At 52.0% G+C, this 25,918-nt stretch overlaps 1 long non-coding RNA gene across 1 annotated transcript; it reads right to left on the reverse strand.

The window, feature by feature from the left end:
• Window positions 1–1,599: 1,599 nt before the first annotated feature.
• LOC144281541 (uncharacterized) lies at window positions 1,600–25,918 on the reverse strand. The gene is made up of 4 exons (XR_013350013.1): window positions 25,594–25,918; window positions 25,288–25,439; window positions 4,144–4,225; window positions 1,600–2,697 (listed from the first exon to the last, which is right to left on the reverse strand). It is a non-coding gene; the product is annotated as an uncharacterized LOC144281541 (long non-coding RNA).

The following is a 25,918-nucleotide window of genomic DNA, read 5'->3' on the forward strand; positions in this document are numbered from 1 at the left end:
GGTGGACAGCTCAGAACCCCTCCCGCCCTCGCCCTCCCCGACCCCTCCTCACCTCTGCTCACGTCAGAGCCCCTCCAACTCCCCAGCAGGCCCCGAACCCTGCCCTCACTCCCGTGCCCAGGGCAGCACCCCGCCACCCCCACCACGCCCCGCGGGCAGCTATGCTACCACCTGCACCCACCGCCCCCCCAGGTTCCCCCCAAGATGTCTGGTGTCCTCAGCATCTGCTGGGAGTAACAACAGACGTGAGGCGGGCATGAGCCCCGTCGCTGCGACCAGGACCCCTGCTACCGCTTCCCAGCCCCACGAGACCTGGGGAGGCACACACGGCGGGGATCCCTCATCCTTGTTTCTCAAAAGAGGAGCCTGAAGCTCAGGGAGGTTGAGAGACTCAGCGGAGGCCACACAGCAGGTGCGAAACAGGACAGGGTTCGCAGAGAGAGGTTCCAGGGGCCCCACACCCCAGGCACCTGCGGCAACAAGACCTGGGCCGTCCCACCTCAAAGGATCTCAGGCCTCTAAGCCAGGGGACTCCCATCTACCCGGCTCCGCCTCTGCCACCTGTGTGACCTCGATGCCATCATTAACTTCCCTGTGTCTCTGGCTTTCTGGCTTGTCACCGGGGCTTTGGCCAGGGTTTGCGTGAGCGAATCCCCATCGAGTGCTGAGAATCGGGCCCTGCACGTGATAAACCTCGGGTCTGTATCGAGATGTTGGCCTAACACGAGGCGGCCCTACCCCCCACCCCCATTGCTCCTCCTTGGTCAGGCGGCTGCCAGGTCCTCGGGGCAGGCCTACCCCTCCCCCAAACGTCTGGCCCGGAGCCCCCGTTAGCATCCCTGGCCTGGGCCGGGTGCCCCCCATGCTGTCATCATTCCCGGAGCTGCACGCTCGTGTGTCGTGCGTCTTTCCGTCCGTGTGTGATACTTGATTTTGTCAAAAGTAAAATAACAATAGAATAAAACCGAGCAGGTGTTTATGCCCAGCAGAGGGTACTCACTGGGCAGTAGGACTGGCGACTATTTGTTTAGCGTCTGACTCCCCGCGACATGATGCTCCCCACAGTCAAGAACAATGTCCCCGTCCTTCCCCGCAGGGCCCACCACATCTGGAAAAATGACTGGATGCCACAGGTCAGCGATTGTCACTGAAGAGAGGGAGGGAGCTGAGGGCGGGCAGGCGGGCTAGTCCTCGGGGGCGAGGGCAGGGGAGGTAGGGGGGGTTCTGAGTCTTTGAACCCTGAGTCTCAGGGAGGGGGACTCCCACCCCAAACCAGGAGCCAGAACCGGGGGCTTCCCCCTCCCTGCCAGACCCCGGGCACCTCCAGATTGACGACATTTGAAAGCGAGCTTCCCACAAAAGTCACTCTCCAGGATTAATATTTATTTCTTATGAAATTTAAATTTTTCAGTGTAATTAAATTTTTATTCGTCGTGAGTTATAGAGAAAAATATTTATAACTTTCCCTTTCGCGCCACTGAGAACGAGTCTTGGATGGAACCAATTACCCAGGCCTCCTCCTGGTGACTGCTCCGGGGTCGGGGGTGGGGGGGCAGGGAGGGGGTCAGAGGGGCCCGTGGGGGCAGGAGCTGGCCTCCATCCCCCCAGGCAGCTGTGTCAGCTCGGCCTCCTGCATCCAAGCAGCAGAAGTGGGGCGTCCAGTGGCTCAGCAGTTGAGCGTCTGCCTTCAGCCCAGGGCATGACCCTGGAGTCCCGGGATCGAGTTCCCCATCGGGCTCCCTGCAGGGAGCCTGCTTCTCCCTCTGCCTGTGTCTCTGCCTGTCTCTCTCTGTCTCTCATGAATAAATAAAATCTTAAAAAAAAAATAAATAAAAGCAGAGAGCTCAGACCTACCCCACCCCCACCCCTATTTCCTGGCAAATAGCTCAGGGGCAGTTGGGCTCAGGGCCCGAGAGAGAGGCCAGAAGGAGGCTGGGAGAAGAGAGGAAAAGGAGGCCTGAGGAGGAGCACGAGAGGAGGGGGAGCCCACAGGTGAGGACCCGCACCCTCCCAGCCGGCGCCGAACTCGGTGGAGGAGCCTGTCCAGGCAGCCCGTGTTGCCAGGAGATTGTGGCTCTTGGCTCCGAGGCCTCCAGTCATTTTGTGCCCAGAATCGTCGTGAGTGTTCTCGCAAGTGAGGAGCAGCAGCCGGACGGAGGGCGCATCTCCAGCAGAGACGGGGAGCAGCGTGGGGGGAGCCGGTCCGCAGCCCGACGGCCAGATTCCAGGCCCGCTCCTCGGTGACCATGCGCGAGGTGCTCAGCCTCCCTGAGCAGCTTCCCCACCCGGATCGTTCCAAACGATGCGTGAAACCCCGACAGAGAAGAGGATCCCAGGGAAGAGAGGATCCCGGCCCCCAGCTCGGCTGCCGCTCAGGTGCCACACCGGGGTGAGGCCCTCACCTCCTGGCCGATGAGCCCCACGCCCGCCAGGCCCGCTCGGCTCCCCCCACACCAAAGCCTCCGCCCTGGCTCTGCCTTGGCCCACGCACCCATGAGGGGACGGTTGCAGGGCCTGGGATCGACGCCCTCGCCAAAGCAGCGGGTGCACACGTTGAACCTTTCGGGCCAGGCCTTTTGCAAGGACCCTGGCCGATGCCAACGCCGTGAGCCTCCTCTGTAGAGGCAGGTGGAGCCGCCCCAGAAGCTGGTGCTGCACCCGCAGGAGGTCCCGCTCCTGCCACCAGGGCTGCCCCAGCTGAGGAGTAGAAAGTGGAAGGAAAGGAAGAAGAATCAGAGGAGCCTGATGTGGACGTGGGCTTTGGTCTTTTTGACCACACCTCTTTCATAACCTGTTCGATAAAAAGCTAAATTCTTTAAAAAATAATAATAAATAAATAAATATATATATGTATATATATATATATATATTAGTAGAGGATCCTGAGCTGTCTATCCACAGACGGGGAGCTCACTACCTCACAAGGATAGTCAGCTCGTGTGGAAAACCCATCTTTTCACTAAAGCCGAATGCTCCACCCTTAAAAATGGAGCTGTCTGGACCCCCTGCGATTTCACAAGTGTTGGTCTGGAATACAATTCCCTCGGGCCCTGGAAGATCAGAGCCCACCCTCAAAACTACCCCACACCCGCCACACAGGCTACCAACACAGCCTCAGCCCTGCCCACAAAATCACCGCCACGCTGGGAGGCCACCCGGGCTCCGCGGGGCCCTCAACGCCACAGCGTTACTGGTGGCCTGCTCTCAGCAGCCTCTCCCAGTAAGACACACCACCAGCAGGGCGACATTAACTGGGAAAGCCAACCAGGTCCTCGCCACCCCTCCCTGCCTCTCCTCCTGCGCGCCCCCGCCCCAAGGCCCAGAGGTCCAAGCCCGACCAGGGTCAGGACTCACTTCCCTAACCACCACCCCCTGCCCAGGCAGGGAGCAGGACCAGGGTCAGGACTCACTTCCCTAACCGCCCCCCACCCCCAGGCAGGGAGCAGGCTCCCTCTTCCTCCTCACCTCGCCCGGCGGCTGCTGCACTTTGCGCTCCCTAATTAGACCTGTCACCGGCCCTGAATCATTGTCAGGCCAGGCTGGGGAGGTCATTAAGCCAGAGATGGATAAGTGCTAAGCTGGCCCCGCTCTGGAGATTTACAAGGCTCAGGCTGGGGAGGATTTATAAGGTTTGTTAAATTTCTAATTGAGTTTAGAGTCTCAGTGACCAAACCACATGGATGAGAATTACAACAAGTGCACTTATTCCTCACACTGTGGGAAGACGGGGGCTTCCCTCTCTGTCCCCCTCTGCCTGGCTGCACGGGCCATGCGCCCCCGAAACACCGGCCCCAACCGAGCCACTCGGCCCAGCCCGCCCAGCTCCAGGCCCAACTGCAAAAAGCTGCAGGCCCGGCGTCTGCTTGCAGTTGGTTGATTGTCTGCATTTGTTGTTTGTTTGTTCTTTCTTTTTTTTTTTTTAAGATTTTATTTATTTATTTGAGAGAGAGAGAGAGAGAGAGCATGAGCGAGGTGAGGGGAAGAGGGAGAGGGAGACTCCCCGCCAAGCAGGGAGCCCAATGCAGGCCTCAATCCTAGAACTCCAGGATCGTGACCTGAGCTGAAGGCTGACGCTCAACCAACTGAGCCACCCAGGTGCCCCTGTTTGTTCTTTTTTTTTTTTTTAATAATTAATGGACTCACTGGTTCAAAATTCAAAGAGTAGAAAGGACACCCAGAGTAAGTCTCTCTCCTGCTCCATAACCCAGCCACAAAGTTCTCCAATCTGGGAAAAAAAAAAAAAAAAAAAGCCGTATTAGCAGGTTCTAGGAAATCCTGCAAAATCCACACACACAAGCAAATATGCGCACACACAGACACACACACACATGCATATCGGTTTGTAAGTGTGTATACTCTCTTTCCCCTTTGATAAACAGGCTTATGTACCTTGCTTTTTTTTTTCCCCTCACTACTAGATCTTAGGAATCCACAACGCTGATTGGTCAGCACCAAACAGGCCTGGGTTTGAATCTCAGCTTTGCCTCACGATGCGCTGAAGCTGGCTCATCATACCTGCACCCAGGAGCCCATCACAAGCACCTCTTCCCAAGGTCAAGGTCGGGGATGTCACGGGAGTCTGTGCACCACAAAACGTGGCAAATGCCTCAAATTCAGGCTCGTCTGTTTTGTTACTTGAGTTGTCTGAGCCTCCGTGTGCTCATGTCGCAAGTAGGTCTAAGATAGTGTCATGGTGTGTCTATGAGGGTTCGATGGAGGGCACGTGGCATGTTAGGGACGCTGTTGGCGTTGGCCCACTCTAGGCAACCCCACAAGGAGGTGGGGGGTGGAGGCAGTGCTGGATGAGTTCAGGGCAGGGTGACGTGGATGGCAGCTTTGTCCCAGAGATCCTGGAGAATAGAAGTCAACCCAGTCTCAGCGACCCAATTCACTCGGTACCAGCACCACCTCTGTGGTGTGCCCATCCCCGTGCCAGGTGTGATGGAGGCAGAAATGAACAGAGTTTCAGGCCTGCCCACAAGGGGCTCCAGTCTAGCAAGACGGGGGACAGACATCTCAGTAGAAAACGTCCTTGTGCTATAGATGTAGGTGGGACAGGCGAAGTCTGTGGAGAGAAAAACCTGATTCCCCTGACTCCCCAGGTGGGGATGAGCATCAAAACCTGGCTAGGAACCCAGGTCAGAAAAGGCTGGGCCTGGATGACTGAGGTCCAGAGCCAGCCCCAGAAAGCAGAGCTCATTTCTTCTCAGCTCGAAGAAAGTCACCTGCTCAAGGTCACACGGCACGCAAGTGACTGAGCCAGGATTCTCATTCAGGTCTTGTTGGCCCAAAGTTCTCCTGCTGCATTGTCTGCTCTCCACGCGGCACCAGGTCGTCCTATAGGTAGGCGCTCACAGCTCTGGGAGGGATCTCAGGGACACCCAGTGCTCACATACACTGAGGGGGTGCCCCCTGCGGCCTCCTGACAAGCCTGACAAGCCTATTTGAGAACAGGGAACTCACATGCTCACATAGGGCCATCATCACGGTCAGAAACCCCATCCATACACTTAGACTGAGCTTGGAACAGCAACGGCATGAGGCACCTGAGCCGTCCCTGGCTCCCTCTCCAGAACACCAGGGCTTGCACCCCAGCCCCAGGTTTCACTGCTCCCCATCTTTCTCCTTCCACATCTTGGCTTTGGTTTGTAAATCAGATACGTCATGGCTTCCTGTCTCAGAAGTATGCTGCTCATGGGGAAGAGGATGAAGTTTTCAATTTTTTTAAGATCTATTTATTATGGGGCACCTGGGTGGCTCAGGGGTTGAACATCTGCCTTCAGCTCAGGCCACCATCCTGGGGTCCTGGGATCGAGTCTCACATCGGGCTTCTCGCAGGGAGCCTTCCTCTGCCTCTGCCTGTGTCTCTGCCTCTCTGTATGTGTGTCTCTCATGAATAAATAAATAAAATTCTTTTTAAAAGGTTTATTTATTATTATTGTTTATTTGAGAGAGAGTGTGTGTGTGTGTGCACACATGTGCATGAGCAGAGGGAGGGGCAGAGGCAGAGGGATAGCGAGAATCCTGGAGCAGACTCCCGCCAAGTGCAGGGCTCCATCCCGGGACCCTGAGATCATGACCTGAGCTGAAATCGAGAGTCAGCCACTTGACCAACTGAGTCAGCCAGGTGCCCGGGGGATGAAGGAGTAAGAAGCGCAGAGAGGAATGAGCACGTGAGCCACAAAGCAGCCCAGAGCCAGGGACCTCCAGGGAAGGGTCAGTGTGACTCTGCACTCTTGTCTGGAGACCTGCGCAGTGACAGGCAACTCTCCATCCTCCTCACTCACACGTTCAATTACACCCATGGGTGCCTCCCACTGTGTGCCATGTGTGAGACGTGGCCCATCAGGGAACAAGGCAGGCAGCGTCCCTGCTCTAGTGGCAATTTCATTCTGACAGGGGAGATGGAGCATAAACCATAAACCAGGAAATTGGCTGATTTCAGATGGTGATAAGTGCTCTAGAAGAAATAAAACAAGCTGCTGAGATACAGGGGGCCAGGTGTGGTCAGGGAAGCTTTCTCTAAGGAGGTGACGTCTGGCCCGTCATCCAGATGACAGGAAGGAACCAGCCACGGAAGGTCTGAAGGAAAGATATTCCAGGCAGAGGAAATAGCAGTGCAGAGGTTCAGAGGCTCTGTTGGCTAAAGGAGCTAACTCTCTGGAAAAGGAATGGCCCGAGGGGCCGGTGGACACACCCAAAACAGAAGGCACAGTAGAACCAAGTATGTCACATGCTGACATGCGACTTCAAACCGATCTTCCTACTCTCCAGGTCTCAGTTTCCCCATCCATCTATGGGTCAGTAGCAAAAACATTCCCCCTTCTTGAGAAAGTGAAATGAGCCTGTGTACATGTGAGCCTCCCCACTCAGAAGGCAACTCCCCACTCCTCCCTCCTAGGGCCTCAGACTCTGTGGGACAATTCGCAGGCCAGGGGGTCTTCCATGACCTGAGGAGGGACAGTGAAGGGCTCAGCCCCAAAGGAAGTCAAAGAGCTGCAACAGGTTTGCCACGTTTCTAGCTTCTTTGAGGGACCCCACAGATAATAGGGTCACCCTCTGCTAGGTGATGTCAAAGGGTTCACTTGTACAAAGTCACAAGTTGATTTAGGGGCCCAGAACATACAAGAAGCCACTGAGCACCCTGCACAGTTCCCATCCTAGTGGGCCCACTTCTTCCCTTCCACAGGAAGACACAGGTGAATCACTTCATGGGGTCTGTCAATGGGTAGGGAGCCATGGGAAGGTGAGCAGTGAGGGCTGAGACCCCACACCTTGAGGCCAGCAGTCAGGGCTCCTCGAAACACCTTCCCATTCTGCATATGCATTTACACCACCTGCATGCAGAAGTCCTAACTGATAGGCAATCATAGCGACTTCTACCAGCCCGAAGAAGAGCTGGGGCACAGAGCCCAGGGTCTAGAATCTAAGCATCGTGTGCCCCCTGGTGGTGATCGTGATGATCCGAAGCCTGGAGCTATCAAGCCCTGGCTAGAGAATATCTGGCCCAACCCCCTCCAGTATGGTGGGGAACAGAACAGAACAGCCCAGGGCTCATCTGGCCCAGCGCACAGTAGGGAAGGATGAGCTGACATTCAGCCACTGCCCACTAGAAAAAGACATGCCTTATGGTGGGACGGGACTTGTCTACAGTCACACAGCAAGTAGATTGTACTTAATGTCCAAAAAGAGCACTCAATAATTCTTCATTCATTCATTCATTCATTCAAGTTGCTTCATTGAGCATCTACAGTATGTCAGGAACTGTCATAGACATAGATAACCCAAGAGTGACCAAGACAAAGTCCCTGCTCTAGTGAAGCCTGCATTTTACTGAGGAAAAGGATCATAAGCACGTGAGCAAATAAATACGCAGTGTTGGGTGAGGAGAAGCTTCACAAGGAAAAAGAAAGCATGGTAGGAAGAGAAGCAGCAGAGGTGCCCTCTTAGATCAGACAGCCAAGGGAGGGCCCTATGAGGAGGGGATATTTGAGCTGAGACCCAGTGAAGAGTAGACAGAGAAATGTCTAGGGGGAAAACACTCCAGGCAACGGCAAGAGAAAGTATTCCCTGAGGCAGGGGCATCCTTGGCATGTTCTGGCAACAGCATTTAATCTGCAACTCTGAATACAGCAAAATATCTTTCAAAACAAAGACAAAATAAAGACTATTTCAGACATTCACAAGCTCAAAGAATTCATCAACAACAGACCTTCACTATAATAAATGTTAAAGAAAGCTCTTCAGTTGGAAGAAAAATGATACCAGATAGATACAGGGACTCAAGGAATGAAAAACACCAGAAATGATAACCACACAGATAAATATATTAGTGTTATTATTATTTAAACTGTTTTTTAAATAATCAAGTACTTAAACAGAAACAACAATGTATATAGAGAGGTTTATAGCATATATAAGTAAAAAGTATGACAATAAGAAAATAATGGTTGGGAGACAGGAAATGGAAGTATCTTATTATAAAAGTCTTATACTATACCTGAAGTGGTACGATACCATTCATAGACTATTGTAAGTCACAGATACAAGCTATAAATCCTAAAATAATGACTAGGATAACAAAACTAAAAGTCATAGCTAATAAACCAACAACAGAGATAGATTGGAATCACAAAAAAAAAATGCCCAATCCAAAAGAAGACCAAACAATATGAAAAAGGAAACAAAGAATGGCTGGGACAAACATGAAACAAGTAACGAGATGATAGACTTAAGCCCAAGCATATCAATAATCGCATTAAATGTAAATGATCCAAACACCCCAATTAAAAGACAGAGACTGTCAGGTAGGAGAAAGAAGCAAGAATCAACTATGTGTCTCAAAAAAGACATATTAAATATAAAAACACATATAGGTTAAAAGGCTGTACAGAAGTTATGCCACGCTAACACTAAAGAAAAGAAAGCTGAAGTGGCTACAGTAATGTCAAAGTAGATATGCATTCAAAAACTATCACCAGGGACAAAGAAAATGATTTTATAGCGATAAAGAGATCAATTAAAACAGAAGATATAATAATCGAAAATGGTGGGCATCTAAGAGCAGAGCTTCAAAATGGAGGACGCACAAACAGACCTGCAAGGATAAGTAGAAATATCCACAGCTATAGTTGAAGACGTCCACGCTCTTCTCTCAATTGTTGATAGAACAAGTAGACAGAAAATCACTTAGGATATAGATGTGAACAACACTCTAAAACAACTTGACCTAGTTGACATTTATAGAACGTTCTTCTCAACGACATCAGAATATACATGATTTTTAAGTACTCATGGAATATTTTAAAAGATAAAGCCATAAATCAAGTCTGAATAAATTTTAAAAGATTCAAGTCATGCAAAGAATGTTCTCTGATCATAATGGAACTACATTAGAAACGTATAACAGAAAGCTATGAGGACAATCACCAATACTTGGAAGCTAAAAACACACTTTTAATAACCTGTGGGTCAAAGAAGAAATCAAGGGAAATTACAAAGTATTTTGAATTGAATGAGAATGGAAACACAACACAAAGTAAAAACACAAAATTCAAGGTGCGCTACTATGACGATACTTAGGAGGGAATATATAGCATTAAATTAAACACCAATAGTAAAAAAAAAAAAAAAAGGAAGGTCTCAAATGATTGACTTCAAATTCCGCCTTAAGAAACTGAAGGGGATCCCTGGGTGGCTCAGCGGTTTAGCACCTGCCTTTGGCCCAGGGCACGATCCTGGAGACCCGGGATCGAGTCCCACGTCAGGCTCCCATGGAGCCTGCTTCTCCCTCCTCCTGTGTCTCTGCCTCTCTCTCTCTCTCTCTCTCTCTATGTCTATCATAAATAAGTAAATGAATAAATCTTTAAAAAAAATAAAAAGAAACTGAAGAAAGGGATGGGGTGGTAGGGGTCAAAAGATACAAACTTATAGCTATAAAATAAGTAAGTCCTGGAGATATAACGTACAGCATGGTTAGAGTTAATAATACTGTATTGCATATTTGAAAGTTACTAAGAGTAAATCTTAAAAGTTCTCATCACAAGAAAAAATTTCTAACTATTTATAGTGAAAGATGTTAACTAGACTCATTGTGGTGACCATTTTGCAATGGTAGCATACAGCTATCGAAGCATTATATTGTACATTTGAAACAAACGTAATGTTATACATGAATTCTGACTCAATTTGAAAAAGAAGAGGCAAAGAAAACTAGGATGGGAAAGGCAAATTGAGCCTGAAGTAAACAGAAGAAAGGAAATGATAAAAAAAAATTAAAAAAAAAATTAGAGCAGAGGGATCCCTGGGTGGCACAGCGGTTTAGCCCCTGCCTTTGGCCCAGGGCGCAATCCTGGAGACCCGGGATTGAATCCCACGTCGGGCTCCCGGTGCATGGGGCCTGCTTCTCCCTCTGCCTGTGTCTCTGCCTCTCTCTCTCTCTCTCTCTCTCTGTGACTATCATAAATAAATAAAAATAAAATTTTTTTTAAAAATTAGAGCATAAATCAATGGAATCGAAAACAGAAAACTAAAAGAGAAAATCGCTGAAGCCAAAATGGTGATTCTTTGAAGAAAACAGTAAAATGGATAAACCTCTAGCTAGACCGGTAGGGAAAAAAGACAAAACAAACAAACAAACAAAACACAGACTACCAGTATCATGAATGAGAGAAATGACATCATTACAGATTCCACACATATTAAACGGAATAAGGAAATAATATGAACAGCTTTCTGCAAATGAATTTCACAACCTGGATCAAACGGACACATTCCTTGAGACCCAAACTACCCAAGCCCACTCAAAAAGAAGCAGATAGCCTGAATAGCCCTGTATCTATTAAATATGTTGAATTTGTAGCTAAAAACCTTCCAAAAAAAAAAAACTGCAGGACCAGATATTTCAGTGGAGAATTCTAACAAACGTTTAAGAACGCCATCGTGCCAATCCGGCAAAAACTCTTCCAGAAAATTAAAGAGGAAAGAATATTTTCCAACTCATTCTAAGAGGCCAGCATTATTCTGCTAACAAAGCCAGAGACATTATAAGAAAACTACAAACCAAGCTCCCTCACGAACGTGGAAATAAAATGCTAAACAAAACTGTTGCAGTTTGAATCTGACGATCTACCAAATGGCTTATGTATATAAAATGACCAAGGGAGGGTTATCCCGGGAATACAGAGTCAAACCCGTGTCATTTTGTCAGATCAGCAGAAATCATTAATGCCTTGTGGCTGCTATAACAAATTACCAAAAAATAACAACAACAACAAAAAAACAAAACAAAACAAAAAAACAAATTACCTCGATCTTAGGGGCTTACTACAACACACGCTCACTCTCTTACGGTCTCGGAGGTCAGACGTCCAAAGGGGCTTCACTGAGGCTAAAATCAAGGTGACAGCAGGATTGCATTTCTCCTGGAGGCTCTGGGGGGAAAACGTGTCCCTGCCTTATTGGGCTTCTAGAAGCTTCCTGAATTTCTCAGGGTATGGCTTCCTCCTCCCTCATCCAGGTGGCCTAGCATGATGGGAGAGAAGGAGTCCCGGAGGTGGAGGGCCGTGGCTGTCCAGGTGTTCTTTTTTAGATGGAATCGCCTTTTGTTTCTTTGTTTAATGAGTATCCGTAAGGATGAACTGTCACTCGGTCCAGCCCCCTGCACCCAGAAAAGCACATACCCCAACCCCCCAAAAGAGAAGAGTCGGATGTTCCTCTTCCTCATGGTGGGAGGTTGGGGAGAGCAGGAACTGCTAAAGGAAACAAGGCTCCGAAGAAGGGCCGGGGTGTGAGCTGCCCCGAGGGCAGCGGCTCAGTGCAGAGTGTTTCTTTCAAGGAGAAGAGAGAGTGATCCACTGAGGCCCGAGAGGTGACCAGAGGTGACCGCTGAATCCACAATGGGGGCTCACTGGTGGGAGGCAAGGCTGACAGGTGGGTTGGAGAGAGAATGTGGGGAAGGAGGTGGTGATGGGGAGGACAGATGACACCTTCCCGAGACTCTGCTGTGAAGTAGGACACACACACACACACACACACACACACACACACGGAGCATCTTGGGGGGGGATTTTTTTTTTTTTTTACAAAGCTCCCATTTGGAGGGCCTGAGTAGAGCCCTGGGGCTTGGCCACATTTAATCCAAGAAATTTTGAGGATTTGTAAGAATGTTAAATGTGTGGGACCCCCTGGTAACTGCTTAGGGGCCACTGTCCCCTACCTCACCCCACCCGCAGCCTCAGCTCGCTTCCCACTAGGGTAGAACAGTAAGGTCCTAGTTTATAGGATTCCAGGGGCAATGGGACCCCCAAGGGGACAGCTGGTGCAGAGAAAAGAACTCAGGCTTCAGAGCCAAGAGGCGTGGGCTCCGGCGCCTGCTCTATTCTCACGGCAGGACCCTGGGCAAGTCCCTCCTGCCTCCACTTTCTCGCCTATACAATGGGGAGAATGAGCCCATCGTCCCCATATCTTCCTCTAGCCTGCTGCCATCCTATGTCCCGGTCTGGCCCCAGGGGTTGCCAGCTCTCCCCACCTCTGCCCTGATGGGACAGTGTCCCACCAAGCCCCTGCTGCACCCAGCTTGGGAGCAGAGTGGAACCCAGCAGAGGAGCAGGCTCCCGGTCCCCCTCAGTGTGGACGAGAGGCTGAGTGAGGACTCGGGAGGCTGGCCCTGTCTCCTCCCAGGCCTGCGACTTGGGCAGGCCACTCTACCTTTCTGCGTCTCCTTTTTGAAATCCATAAAGCCGGGCTACGAATGCTGTCCCCTCACAGAGTGAGGGTATAGATCCAAACTGTGAGTAAATTCCAAGTGCTTACAGCAGTGCCTGGCACTGCTGCCATGTAAATATTTGCTACCCTTTTTTTTTAAGATTTTATTTTATTTATTTGAGACAGAGAGGGAGAGAACATGAGTGGGGGGGGCAGAGAGAGAGAGGGAGAAGTAGGCTCCCCCTGGAGCAGGGAGCCCAATGTAGGCTCGATCCCAGGACCCTGAGGTCATGACCTGAGCAGAAGGCAGACGCTTCACTGACTGAGCCACCCCGGCGCTCCAAGTCCTTGCCATTCTTATTATGACTCCTGTCTTTATCCAGCACACAGTCCAGCACACAGTAGGTCCAGGCCATGCTTGTTGACTCGATAGATAGACGGACGGATGAATTAATCAACCAAGCTCTAAGGTTCCTTAGTTTACTGATAACTGGTAACAATAGCTATGGATTTCGAGGACCCAGCAGGTGCAAGATGTTTCATAACACCTGCTCTCTCTGCATCCTCCCAAAACCCTCAGAAGCGGGTACCGTCACACCTGTTTCACAGATAAGGAAAGCATGGCTCTTCGAGGTTAACGTGTCCAACCAAGAGCACACTCATTTTCTTCCTCCCCTTTAATTTTTCTTCATACCCGTGGTACAAAATCACTGAGGAAAAAATTTAAATAGAGCCAAAATAAAAACAATAAAGATAAAACCACCTGGGATTCCACACCCAGAAATTTCCATTAAGTTTTTGCTGACTATCTCATAGACTTTCTTCATGCATACATATATATATGTATATATATTTTTTTTAACAAAGATGCTTACATTATGCATACGCTGCACTATGATAGACTGTGGCTCCCTTTCTATGCCAGTAAATCTGTGCCACGGGCAGCAGCTAGCATTCTATTGTAGAGCCGGATCACAATTTATTTAACCAATTTGCTGTTGTGGGATATTTAGTCTGGTCCAATTCTTACCATTTAATGTGATGAATATCCTCCTTATCCTTACAACTTTCTGAACTTGTCCAATTATTTCCGTAGGATAAATTCCTAGAAGTGAAATTTCTGAGTCAAAGACAATACATTTATTTAGGGCTTTTCATCTACACATAACACCGAATTGTCTCCCAGAAACGCCATACTGAGTCGCACCCCCACGGGCAGGGAATGAGGAATGAGCCACGAGCAACGAAGACACGTAAAATCGGGCCAAAACGATGCATTAGTCAGGAGAGGTTAAGCCGAGCTGCATAACAAATTAACCCCAAATCACAGTGGCATAAAACAACAAAGATTTATTTCGGGTCACGTTGCAGCCTCCACCTGGGTCAGTAGAACAAAGGTCTCTGCCTCGCACAGTGGACTCCAGGGGCCCAGGCTGACGAACAGAGACCCCGCCTGTAACTACCCCATGTGGAACACAGGACCTCTGGGGTTGGCCCAGAGAATTGGAAGAGTGAGCACTAAGGTTCTTTTTTTTTTTTTTTAAGATTTTATTTACTTATTAGAGAGAGAGAGAGAGAGTGAAAGAGAGCATGACTGAGCATGAGTGAACAGAGGGAGAGGGAGAGGGAGAAGCAGCATCCCCACTGAGCAGAGAGCCTCATGTGGGGTTTGGTCCCAGGACCCTGGAATCATGACCTGAGCCGAAGGCAGATGCTTAAACAACTGAGCCACCCAGGCACCCCGAGCACTCAGGTTCTTAAATGCCTCGGCTCGGAAGTGACAGGTGCCACCTCCACTCACAGCTTTGGCTAGAAGCGTCCCACGGCCTTGTCTAACCACATGGGAGCTGGAAAGTATGGTCCTCCATGCATCCGACCCTGACGGGCATCAACACTAACCAAGTCTGCTGCGAGTAGGAAGGGGTAAAAGTCACGGAAGGTTTCCTCCAGCAAGAGAAATCCGAATGGAACCCTGTAACTTCCACTGGGGTGTGGCTTTTCTGGAGGAAGAATTGTGTCTCAGGATAACAAAGACAAAGGGGTGGGCCGGGCAAGCGAAGTGAGTGGTGGACCGGTGACGGGTCCCCTCTTACCTGCCGGCCAGCACACCCCCAGTGCTTGGGCTCCTCACCCAGAGCCACGTGGACCCCAGGAAGCCCGGGGACCAAGTCTGTTCCTCCTGCAAAGTCTACAGGAGGCAGGGGGGGCAATGTCCGTGAAAAATTCTGCCCTTGGTCACATGTTCTGCCAGCCCCTGACCTGTCAGGAGAGCGGCAGGAGGTCAGCCCACCCCCACCCCCAGGTCAGGGGCAAACAGGAAATCAGGAGACAAACAGGAGTGGGACTCTGGAGCAAGACCAGCTAAGCCACTTAGCATTTCTGTCACCTTGAGCAAGTTACTTCTCATCTCTGTGCCTCTATTTCCCTCTTTCTACCTGGGGATAAGTAAGAGTAGCTATTTCCAAGGGCTCTTATGAAGCTTAAGTCGGTCAATGTTTATTCTTTCACTTGACAACCGTGCGACAGACACCCTTAGAGACCCTGGGACGCGGAGGTGAATAAAACAAAGCCCCTTCCCTCAAGGAGCTTATATTATCTTACGGGCACAAGCAACAAATAAATAAACCAGCAACAAAATGACAATAATAATTTTCAGGGGGTAATAAGTGCTTTGAAGGAAAACTAAGCAGGTTAAGGGGGAGAGGCAGTGATGGGAAAAGTGCTATTGTAGCCAGATTTGGTACCTCTGTACAGTGACATTTGAGCAGAAATCTAAGTGAAAGAGTCATGTAGTTAAGGATGGGGGGACAAAAGGTCAGATGGGAGGAAAAGTAAGTGCAAAGGCCCTGGTGAAGCCTGCATTTCGCTGAGGAAAAGGATCATAAGCTCATGAACAAATAAATATGAGGAGAAGCTTCACAAGGAAAAGGAAGAGAAGCAGCAGAGGTGCCGTCTCAGATCAGACAGCCAAGGGAGGGCCCCACGAGGCGGGGATAGTTGAGCCGAGACCCGGTGAAGAGCACAGAGAAATGTCTAGGGCAAAGCACCCCAGGCAACGGCAAGAGAAAGTATTCCCTGAGGCAGGGGCTTCCTTGGCATGTTCCAGCCACGGCTTTTAATCTGCGACTCTAAATGCAGCAAAAATATCTTTCAAAGACAAAAGGTGAAAAGGCCCGTATGGTTGGGGTAAGGGGACAGGAAGCAGGCCTGGCTCAAGATCTACTCACCGCACGGAGCTTCCTGTAAGCCACACAGCCCGAGTCACCTTCAGGCTCTTCACCTCTGCGGCCTCTATGCTCCCCCTGCCCCAGGCACGTCACTTAGTGCCCCACGGCCCACTGCCTGTCAGGAGCGTTCAGTCTGCGAGGAGAGGGACCCGGCTCCCGTCACCCCCAGACAGACAGCCTGCAGCAGAGGGAAGGTTCAGAGGCATCTTTAGGGTATATTTGCGGGAAGAAGAGGAGAGGAGGGAGCACAGGCCGGGCCCAGCCTTCGGGAAGAGGAACTGACGTTTATTGAGCGTCCCCGCTAACCTGCCAGGCACTGTGCAAACCACCAGCCCTGCGGGGTGCAGGTGCAGTTATTCTCCTGGTTACACAGAGGAGGGAACAGAGAGGTTCATCTGTCTGAAATCACCCGGCTAGAGAGAGACAGAGAAAGGATTCAAGCTCGGGAAATGCAGTGGGAGTCTGGGCTTCTGGCGTTGCTCCAGAATGCCTCCTGAAAGGCAGACCTCTCCCTGCCCCTCGGGCGGCAGGTCGGCTCACTGGGGAGCCGCCTCGGGCTTGAGCTGGTCACCCCGGGGGATGCACCAGGAAGGGACTCAGCTGGTGGGTGAGGAGCATGCACGGGGAGGAGGGGACAAAGGGCTGTGGCACCCACCAGGCCCAGGGAGGCCACCGTGCTGGGGGCTGGGGGGTCCCTTCTCTATATTCAGCAGCAGAAAAGCTTGGCTTGCAGCTGTCTCATCACCACCTGTAGGCAGGAGGGCAGGTCAGAACACATATGGGCAGGGGGATGGGAGATGGGAGAGGGAGATGGGAGAGGGAAGAGGGGAGCTGGGAGATGGGAGAGGGAGACAGCAGAGGGGAGATGGGAGACGAAAGAGGGAGAGGGGAGACAGGCGATGGGAGATGAGAGAAGGGGAAGGGAGAAGCCACGGGCCAGGGGCTCACAGTCTCAGCTCCAGCAGCATCCCCAAGCCCCTTGTGCACCTGCCACCTTGCACAGACCCCGACCTGCACAGACTCTTACACAGGGTACACTGGGGCCTTGGGAGAGGAGCCCTGGGGTGTGATAGGGACCCAGAGACGTGGCTGATGGCCCTGGAGGCCCCCAACCAGGACGGACCAAATCCAAACAAGATACGGTCAAGGCTGTGGACCAGACTCAGTGGGGAAACTGCTGCAGATGAGGGTTCCGCTCTGGAAGCTTCTGAGATGGGGAGCTGGCCAGTGAAACAGCCACTTCCGCCATCTGGCTGGGAGTACAGAAGGGGCCCTCCCAACATCTAGATACCAGGACTCAGCAAAAAATCCCCAAGTGAAGCGAGCCAGCTGTCACCTCCCAGCTCAGGGCCAGGCCTAGGACTTTGGAGTTGACAGGAGAGGAGCAGAGAATAAAATCAGCAGTAATGGATGCTCCCCCAGAGTCCCCTGGGAGCCCCAGAAGAGAGGGAGGTTAACTCTGCAAAGCCGGGGCTGACTCTGGGGCAGATCCCAAAGAGCTGGCCTGTGAGGACTCAGAGACGTGATTATATCTTCTCCCAGGACCCCCCCACCCCCACCCCTTTGCTATTTCGAAACATCCCAGACATCAGGAAAGGCTCCCGGTCTCCAGGCACATGGATTGCAGAGCCCTTCCCCCACAGAACCGCACGCTCTCCCATGGGAACAGGTGGTGGGGAAGTCATCTTCAGGGACCGTCTAATAAAGCGACCCATGCTTAGGTCAGTGCATGTGGCCCTGGCGTGGAGATACGCGGAAGGCATCCTGACCCCATCTCCAGGGGAGAGAGAAAAGATGCCGCAAACAACAGTGCAGGCTGGCAGTGGCCTCATCTCTGTTGGCTGCAGCTGCCGGGTCCCAAGTGGGACCTCCAGTACAGGCCCGGCAGACATCCCAGCGCAAGGGGCTGCACAGTGGCCTCCAGAGATACGTCTGCCTGGGCCCTCAGATCACGGCCTCACTTGAAATCAGGGTCTTTGCAGATCTGCAAACAAGGGCCTTAACTACCTTAATTATGGTGATGAGATCATCCTGGACGAGCTGGACCCTAAGCCCAAGACAAGGACCCTTAGAAGAAACAGAAAAGGGAAAAGAGAGACACAGAGACAGCACATAGAGATGGGGTGGGGTCTGGGCGTCCGTGAGCCCCAGCCAAGGAGCCCGGGGCCGGGGGATGAGTGAGGGGCACAGAACAGGTTATACCTCAGAGCCTCCAGAAGGATCCAACCCGGCCAACACCTTGGGACTTTTGGCCTCCAGAACTCATGAGAGACTAAATCTCTGTTGTCTGAGCTACGTGTAACAACAGACCTAAGAAATGAATACATTGGGACACCTGGGTGGCTCAGTGGTTGAGCGTCTGCCTTTGGTTCAGGTCATGACCCTGGGGTCCTGGAATCGAGTCCCACATCAGGGTCCCTGCATGCAGCCTGCTCCTCCCTCTGCCTGGGTCTCTGCCTCTCTCTCTCTCTGTGTCTCTCATGAATAAATAAATAAAATCTTTAAAAAATTAAAATTAAAAAAAATAATAATAATAAAAAGAAACGAATACATTCGGCGACCATTTCCGTTTTGCTACGTAACAGACTAGAAACACAATGGTTTCAAACAGCCATGATCCCTTATTTCCGTAATGGAAATACGGAAATAAAAAATAAAATAAAAATCCATTATTTCCGCGGGCTGGGGATGCAGACAGGAGTCAGGGCTGGTTGTCCCGGTGTGGGTTCCGCAGGGGGGGTCACACGCTGGTCGCCCTCAGCGGACACGCGTCACCTGGGGCCGCGCGGGCGCTGGGCTTCCCCACAGCAGGGCGTCCTCAGGGCATGAGGCCTCCCCTGGGCGCCCGCTCCAAGACGGCGTGTGGAGCAACAGAACAGCTGTGGATCTCTTTAGATGTGGCCTCGGAAGTGACCCGGCGTCACTTTTGCTGTCGGGGGGCCGCCTACACTCAAAGGGAAAGAAAACACGCTCCAACTCCCAGAGGAAGGGGTGGCCAGGAATGTGCGGTGGGGCCCCTTCAGCACCCCCAGACACCGAGACCCTTGATGGGGCCACACTCTGAGCCTACAGTGTTTGCTCAAAACCTGTCAGGGCTCCCGCCAGAAGTAGGTGCCCGTTCAAGGGGCCCCAGGAGAGGGTTTAATGATGGGGGTGTCTGCGGGGCCTCCAGAGGCCTCGTGAGGCCACCCCCACCTGGGAGCCAGGGGGGGTCGACAGCTGCCCCCTCCCTAGAGGTTCTGGCTCCCAGGTAGAGAGGAGGGTGGGGTGGCCGGGAGGGGAGGCGGGGGGAAGGAGTGCAGAGCATACCTGTGCCAACCCTCCTCTGCGCCCGGCACTTCCAGAACCTTGTGCCTCTTCCAGAGTTTTCCTGGACTGGAGACTGAGGCAGGGCAGGGGCTGGGCCGGGCCAGGCCGGGGGGCTGGGGGGTTCCACCCAGGTATGAGGGGCTGGCAAAGCTGAGAGTGGGGAGAGGGGGGATGCTCCTGACCCTGACACCCAGAGGTGGCCGGGCCCCCTCCAGCCATGGGCCCCCACCCCTCCTCTCCGACGGGCCACTCATGACAGGTCACCCCCCCACCCAACTCCACGTCTGGCTCCCTCCCTCCCCTGGCAAGACCCCCCACCACCACCTTAATGAAGTTCCCCAGCTGACACCTCCTAATTCCCCAGTGATTAACTTCCAGTGGATTAGAACCAGGACAGCTATTTAATTAACACGCATGTCTGAGATTACTCAGGACTCATTAAGACTCCGTGATTGACTTGTCAACGTACAGGAATTCAATTACTTGCCTGGCACTGAACTCCTGGCCCGGGTGTGGGGGGCGGCGGGGGGCGGGGGCCCAGCCTGAGAACTCCGGTCTGAGGGAGGAAACAGGCCTGTCCCGGAAAAGTTCAAGCATGAGGGAGGAGACACACCTCGACCTCAGAGGAGCCCCGAGCTGAGCAGGTCACAACCCTCGTCCCCAGAGACCCCCAGACTGCGGGGGGAGATACAGCATCTGTCTTTGGGCGTCTCCACGTGCAAGAGGAGAAACAGATTTCGTACTCCCAAGGAGCTTTCTAGGGGAGAAGAGCTAACTCGTATCCCCAGGGGGCCCTGGCCTGGGGAAACACAGCCTCTCTCCTTGGGTCCCCCCTTCTAAGGGGGACAGTCAGGGGGGGCCTCGGTGGAAGGACACACCCATCATTGGAGGCCCCAGTTGAAGGAGGCGACACAGCCAAGGCCATGGGAAGTCCCGTCTGAGGACACGCGGTCCCTCCCCAGGAGAGCCCCTGGTCTTGGAAGGGAGACACGACACAAGGCCAGCATCCCCGCTGGAAAGCCAGACTCCAGAAGGACTGAGCAGCCATGTGGTGCAGGAGGGGGTGTCTGGAATGGTGTCCTCTCTGAGGGGACCAGAGAGTGGGCCTCAGCGTGGGTGGGGAAGGGATGGGCAGTGTAGGGGAGCAGACAGACAGGGTGGGTCCCAGACTCCCTTCCCCAGGCCTGGCTGCCCCATCCACCCACCGGAAGCCTCAAGGGAAGGACCGAGGTTATTCCCCTCTACAGCCCCAGCCCACCCAGTGGCTACCTGACCCGCGTCGTGGAGAAGGACCAAGGGAACAGGAGTCAAGGTCCCCGCAGAACTCTGCAGCACATTTTTCAGCTGAGAGATAACAACAGAGTTAACACCGGCACCAGGTAGGGCAAGAGGGCTGCGGTGGAAGCCAGGGGATGGGCAGGCTCAGGTGAGTCACTGCCCCTCTCTGAGCCCCTTTCCTAACCTTGAAATAGGGCCGGGAAGAGCACCCCCCTTCTAAGGTTCTTTGGGGGGGAATAAATGACATCGGGTGTGTGATGTAACCAGGCCTGGCAGGTGGAAAGGGCTCACCGCGTTCGCAGTCTTCCATCACAGTCATTTAACCTTCTGGAAAAAAAAAAAGAGGAGTCACCAGGAGCCAACAATGGTTCACGTGAATAACAGCGTTTTTGCAACGAGGAGTCAAAGGGCACTAACGACGCTTTAGAATCACAGTCGGTGCTCTCCTGAGAGCCACGTCGGTTTCTGCAAAATGTGAGCTGGGGTGTTGACTGAGGCCCTGCTGAGCGTCAATTAAGTGGCGCAGAGGCCATGTCACTAGAGAGGGTCACCGCGAACACATCCGCAAATGACAAGATGCCAGAAAACGGGGAGGGCCCATGAAAGAATGAGAAGTGACCCCGAGCGTCCAAAACAGCGCATTCAGGCCTAGAAGACAAAGGGCACCAGGAGGAGGTGAAAGAGCTGCTCTTCGAAAACCAACAAGAAGACCGTTGCACCTACATATGCTGTTTAGCAACCAAAGCAGTGAATAAAAATGGGGTGTGGGGAGGAAAACCCGCGTGTGTGTCCTCGAGTGGCTTAAAACTATCCCGTAAAATCCTGTAAAACAGCCTTTATAATATCTTACAAGATCTTAAAATAACCTCATATATCTTAATAAATCTCTGGAAATATCCATAAGAAACTAATAACTTTTTTTAGTCCGTGGAGCGAACTAAAGGCTGTAAGACAGGGGTGTGGGAGGGAAATTTTCCCGTGAATAATACCCTTTTAGGATTTTTAATTTTGAACCTTGTGAACGTATTGCCTATTCAAAAATTAAATTAAAGAATGTTAACACTGGTTATCTCCAGTTGCTGGGGGTGACAGGTGGTTCTACTTCCTTTGTATTTTCTGACTTTTCTTAATAATCACGTGTTACGTTTTTAAGTCAAGAAAAACAATAGCTTCTTTAAAAGTCCGCCTCACTTGCATAGGCTGAGGGCCTGGCTGGGCCGCAATTCATGTGACGAGGGAGGTCCTAGAAGCTTGTGGTTCCAAGGAAGCCATTTAGAAATGGGACCAGAAAAAAAAATTTTTTTTAATTAAAAAAATAAAAATAAAAGAAATGGGACCAGGGTTCCTGCGTGGCCAGAGAGGGCGGGAGGAGGAAGCATGGACAGAGGCATGCTGCCGCTCAGGGAGACCGCCAGAAAGAACTTTCTATCAAGGTTGCCCTGAAAGGAAATGAGCTCCCCGTCCCGGGAGGTGTGAAAAACACAAAACAACAACCTGGTAAGCTTGTCAGGGGGTTACGGAGAGAATTCCTGCTCAGCAAAGGACTTGGAGAGCCCAGGAGCTCTGGGGTCCAAGGTTGGATCTGGGGGGGTAGAGTTTTCTAAGCCCAAGGGTGCTAAGCAGGAAGCCCTGTGCCCTCAGTCCCTGGCTGCCCGGGCCAACCACCATCATAGGTGTGGTCCCACCTGTAAGGCAACAAATGTAAAAACTGCTAATGACACCTAATCATAAATGATCATAAAAACCGGTTTATCGACCACGGATGGGGTTCCAGGCACCACGCTCCACGCTTCCATGGATTAACCGATTTAATTTTTACAACAGCGACCAGGTAGGTAGGGTCATCATGCCCACTTTACAGATGCGGACACGAGAGCGGGGCCAGGGCAAGGTGTTCTGGACAGAGACTTTTTCTCTCCCAGTGTTATGAGCTGAATTGTGTCCCGTCCCCCAGATTATATATTGAAGTCCAGCCCCCCCCCCCAAATCTTCAGCAGGTGGCTCTGTTTGGAGATGAGGTCTTTATGGATTTATTTTTGAGTAGGCTTGATACCCAGCATGGAAGGGGACCCACAGGGTCTCTAAAGAGGTCAAGGAAGACGGGCACCTGGGTGGCTCAGCAGTTGGGTGTCTGCCTTTGGCTCAGGTCTTGATCCCATTGTCCCAGGATCGAGCCCCACATCAACCTCCCTGCATGGAGCCTGCTTCTCCCTCTGCCTATGTCTCTGCCTCTCTCTCTGTCTCTCCTTAATAAATAAAATCTTTAAAAAAGGGGGTCAAGGAAGGTAAAATGAGGTCTTTAGGGTGGGCCCCGACCCAGTATGGCCCTAGTATTCTCATGGGAACAGATTAGGACACAGACACACAGGGAGGAAGACCAACCAGGAAGGTACAGGGAGAGCACGGCCACCAACAACCCAGACAAGAAAAGCCTCAGAAGACACCAGCCCTGGGCAGCCCGGGTGGCTCAGCGGTTTCATGTTGCCTTCAGCCCAGGGTGTGATCCTGGAGACCAGGGATCAAGTCCCACGTCGGGCTCCCTGCATGGAGCCTGCTTCTCCCTCTGCCTGTGTCTCTGTGTGTGTGTCTCTCTCTCTGTCGCTCATGAATAAATAAAGTAAAAAATATATATAAAAAAGTTAAAAAAAAAAAAGAAGACACCAGCCCTGTTCACACCTCTGTCTCAGACTTGCGGCTTCCAGACCGTGAGCGAAGAAATGCCTGTCGTTGAAGCGCCCAGGCTGTGCTGCTGTGTTACGACACCCTTAGCAAATTAACACACCGGTGGGCTACGTGTGGCTGTGCAGGGAAGAGCGTGTCCTCCAGCCTCTGTCACTAGTAGTAGCAGGAGTACTGCTGGGCAGACGTGCAGGAGTGTGGGATGCAGCAGGGCGATGCCAGGCTGGTGGGCTGGGGCGCATGCACCTGTGCGGGCTATGCAGGTGAGCTCGCACTGACTTGGTTGTACATGCGTGAGCGTAGGTGTGAAGCCACAGTGTGGCCATGTGGGCAGCTGGGGGGTGGGGGGTTGTGTGTACACAGACGCGTGTTCATTCAGCCGGGCCTGGAAACGCGCTCAAGGGAAGGCGCTGTGCTGGGTGCACACGGTCCCCTAGGAAGGCGTCTTGGTTGGTGACACACTTCTGAGCCACTCTTGGGTCTAATGCCAACCCCGGCGGGTAGCAGGACCAGGCGTTTACCCCCACGCATAGTAAGCACTGGTTCAACACTTAGGATGATTATCATTATCATTTTTATTACAATTTTGCAGATGAGGAGGGGCCCCTCGGTGGCCCCGGCGGTTAAGTGTCTGCTTTTGACTCAGGTCATGATCCCAGGGTCCTGGGATCGAGGCCCACATCAAGCTCCCTGCTGATCCCTCTCCCTCTGCTCTTTCTCAAATAAAAATCTGTTTTAAAAAAAAAATTGGGGGGGTGACACCTGTACTTCAAAGAGTACTTCAATCAGTTAAGCGTCTGCGTTCGGCTCACATCATGATCCCGGGGTCCTGGGATGGAGCCCCCACGTCAGGCTCTCTGCTCAGGGCCTGCTTCTCCATCTCCCTCTGCCTGCTGTTTTGCCTACCTGTGCGTGCGCTCACGCTCTCTCTATGTCAAATAACTAAATAAAATCTTTAAATTTTTTTCTTTTTAATTTTACTGACGAGGAAACAGGAAAAACAGCCCTGCTCTATACCACATGTAACACGTACACGGTAGAAAGAGAAACAACTCACGGAGCTGAATTCCCCTGCTACGCTTTCTCTCCCTACATTCCACCTTTCACACAGACTGACGTGCGCAGGTGTCCATCACCCACACACGTACTCAGTGTCCGTGACATATACAGTCAGGGGCGTCCAGCACACACACACACACACACACACACACACACAGGCAAGCAGACACCTAATGGTAACATGATAACAGCCCCTATTTTGCCTGGCAATGGACTTAGCACCTCACATGCATGACCTCACTTCATACTGACACCCACCCTGTAAAGCAGGTGCCGTTCTTCTCTTACAGAAAAGGAAACTGAGGCACAGAGTCACTAAGTGACCTCTGCTCGGTCACTGCTGTTGAGCAGAAGAGCCAAACCCGAGCTTTTGACCCACCTGCCCTGTGACTCCCAGCACGCACCTCCCTTCCGTCTTTCTTTCGCTCCGCGCAGGTATATAATCATCCATCGTGCCACGGTCTAATATTAAAATGAAATTAGCAGCGACCCAGGCGTGGGTAGACGCTTTGAAACTTGGCTCCCTCCCCCATTCTCTTCCCAGGGAAAGCCAGAGGGGTTTTACACGATCACACATCTCTGAATAATGGCTTTTCCCTTTGTTCTTTTTCTTCCTGATGGAACTGGCCAGAACGCGCACCTGGGTGAGCCGCGGTCCGACGGCAGCCGCCTGTAAACAAGTGTTCGGGTGCGAAAGGTGCAAATGTCCTTTCCCGTCCTGTCTGGTCTGCGGTCTAGAACCCCAGAATTTTCAAGTTCGGCGGAGGGCACCAGGGGACTCAACTGGTGGCCTATTTGGAAGATTAAAGGTGGGGCGAAGAGCCTCCAGGACGAAGAGCAAAAGTCACAGCCGCAAATCTCTCCTCCTCCCAAGGTCCAGGTGTCATATGGAGATGGAGACGAAATTGGTAGAAGGAGATTCAGAAGTTATTGTCCCCTTAGGGCTTTCATATAAAGGCTAAGAGGAAATTTTTCTCTCAGACTCAAGACTCCAAGACCTCACTGACCCTCATCCCGTGGAACACACTACCTGTCGATAAAACTTCCAGAACAGGGGCACCCCGAGGGCTCAGCGGTGGAGCGTCTGCCTTCAGCTCAGGTCCTGGATTGTGTCATACATCGGGCTCCATACGGGGAGCCTGCTTCTCCCTCTGCCTGTGTCTCTCGTGAATAAATGAAAATCTTAAAAAAAAAAAAAAAAAAAAAACTTCCAGAACATTCCGCCAGCCAAGCAAACTGGGTCTTACTTTTTGTCCTGCTGTGCACGGTGCTAGAAGCCACAGCTCTGGAAGGACGGATCCTGATATTAAAACACGGGTGTGGGAGCAATACTTACGGAGCCGCTAGTGCGTGCCAGGAGCTGAGGATGCCGCTGGAAGAAGCCAGGGTCCAGGCCCTCATGAGGTGCGTGGTGGTGTCAGCTCTGAACAGGGGCCGTCCCAGTGCCCAGGGACAGGCTATGGCCTGCTCAGGAGCGGGGAACAGCTCTGACCCAGGCCACTGCCCTCCTGGACCTGCTGTGGGAGAGGCAGGGCAGACGGCAAGTCCTTCCGCACAGTCCTGACACGTGGCCTAGAATTCCCCAGGCACAGATGCAGGAAGTTCCCAGAAAGGGACCCCAGGGATGTCCTGACCCAAGACCGAGAGGGCCCAGACTGGGG

This window comes from Canis aureus, chromosome 13 (assembly GCF_053574225.1).
Source record: "Canis aureus isolate CA01 chromosome 13, VMU_Caureus_v.1.0, whole genome shotgun sequence".
In the NCBI taxonomy this organism is placed as follows: domain Eukaryota; kingdom Metazoa; phylum Chordata; class Mammalia; order Carnivora; family Canidae; genus Canis; species Canis aureus.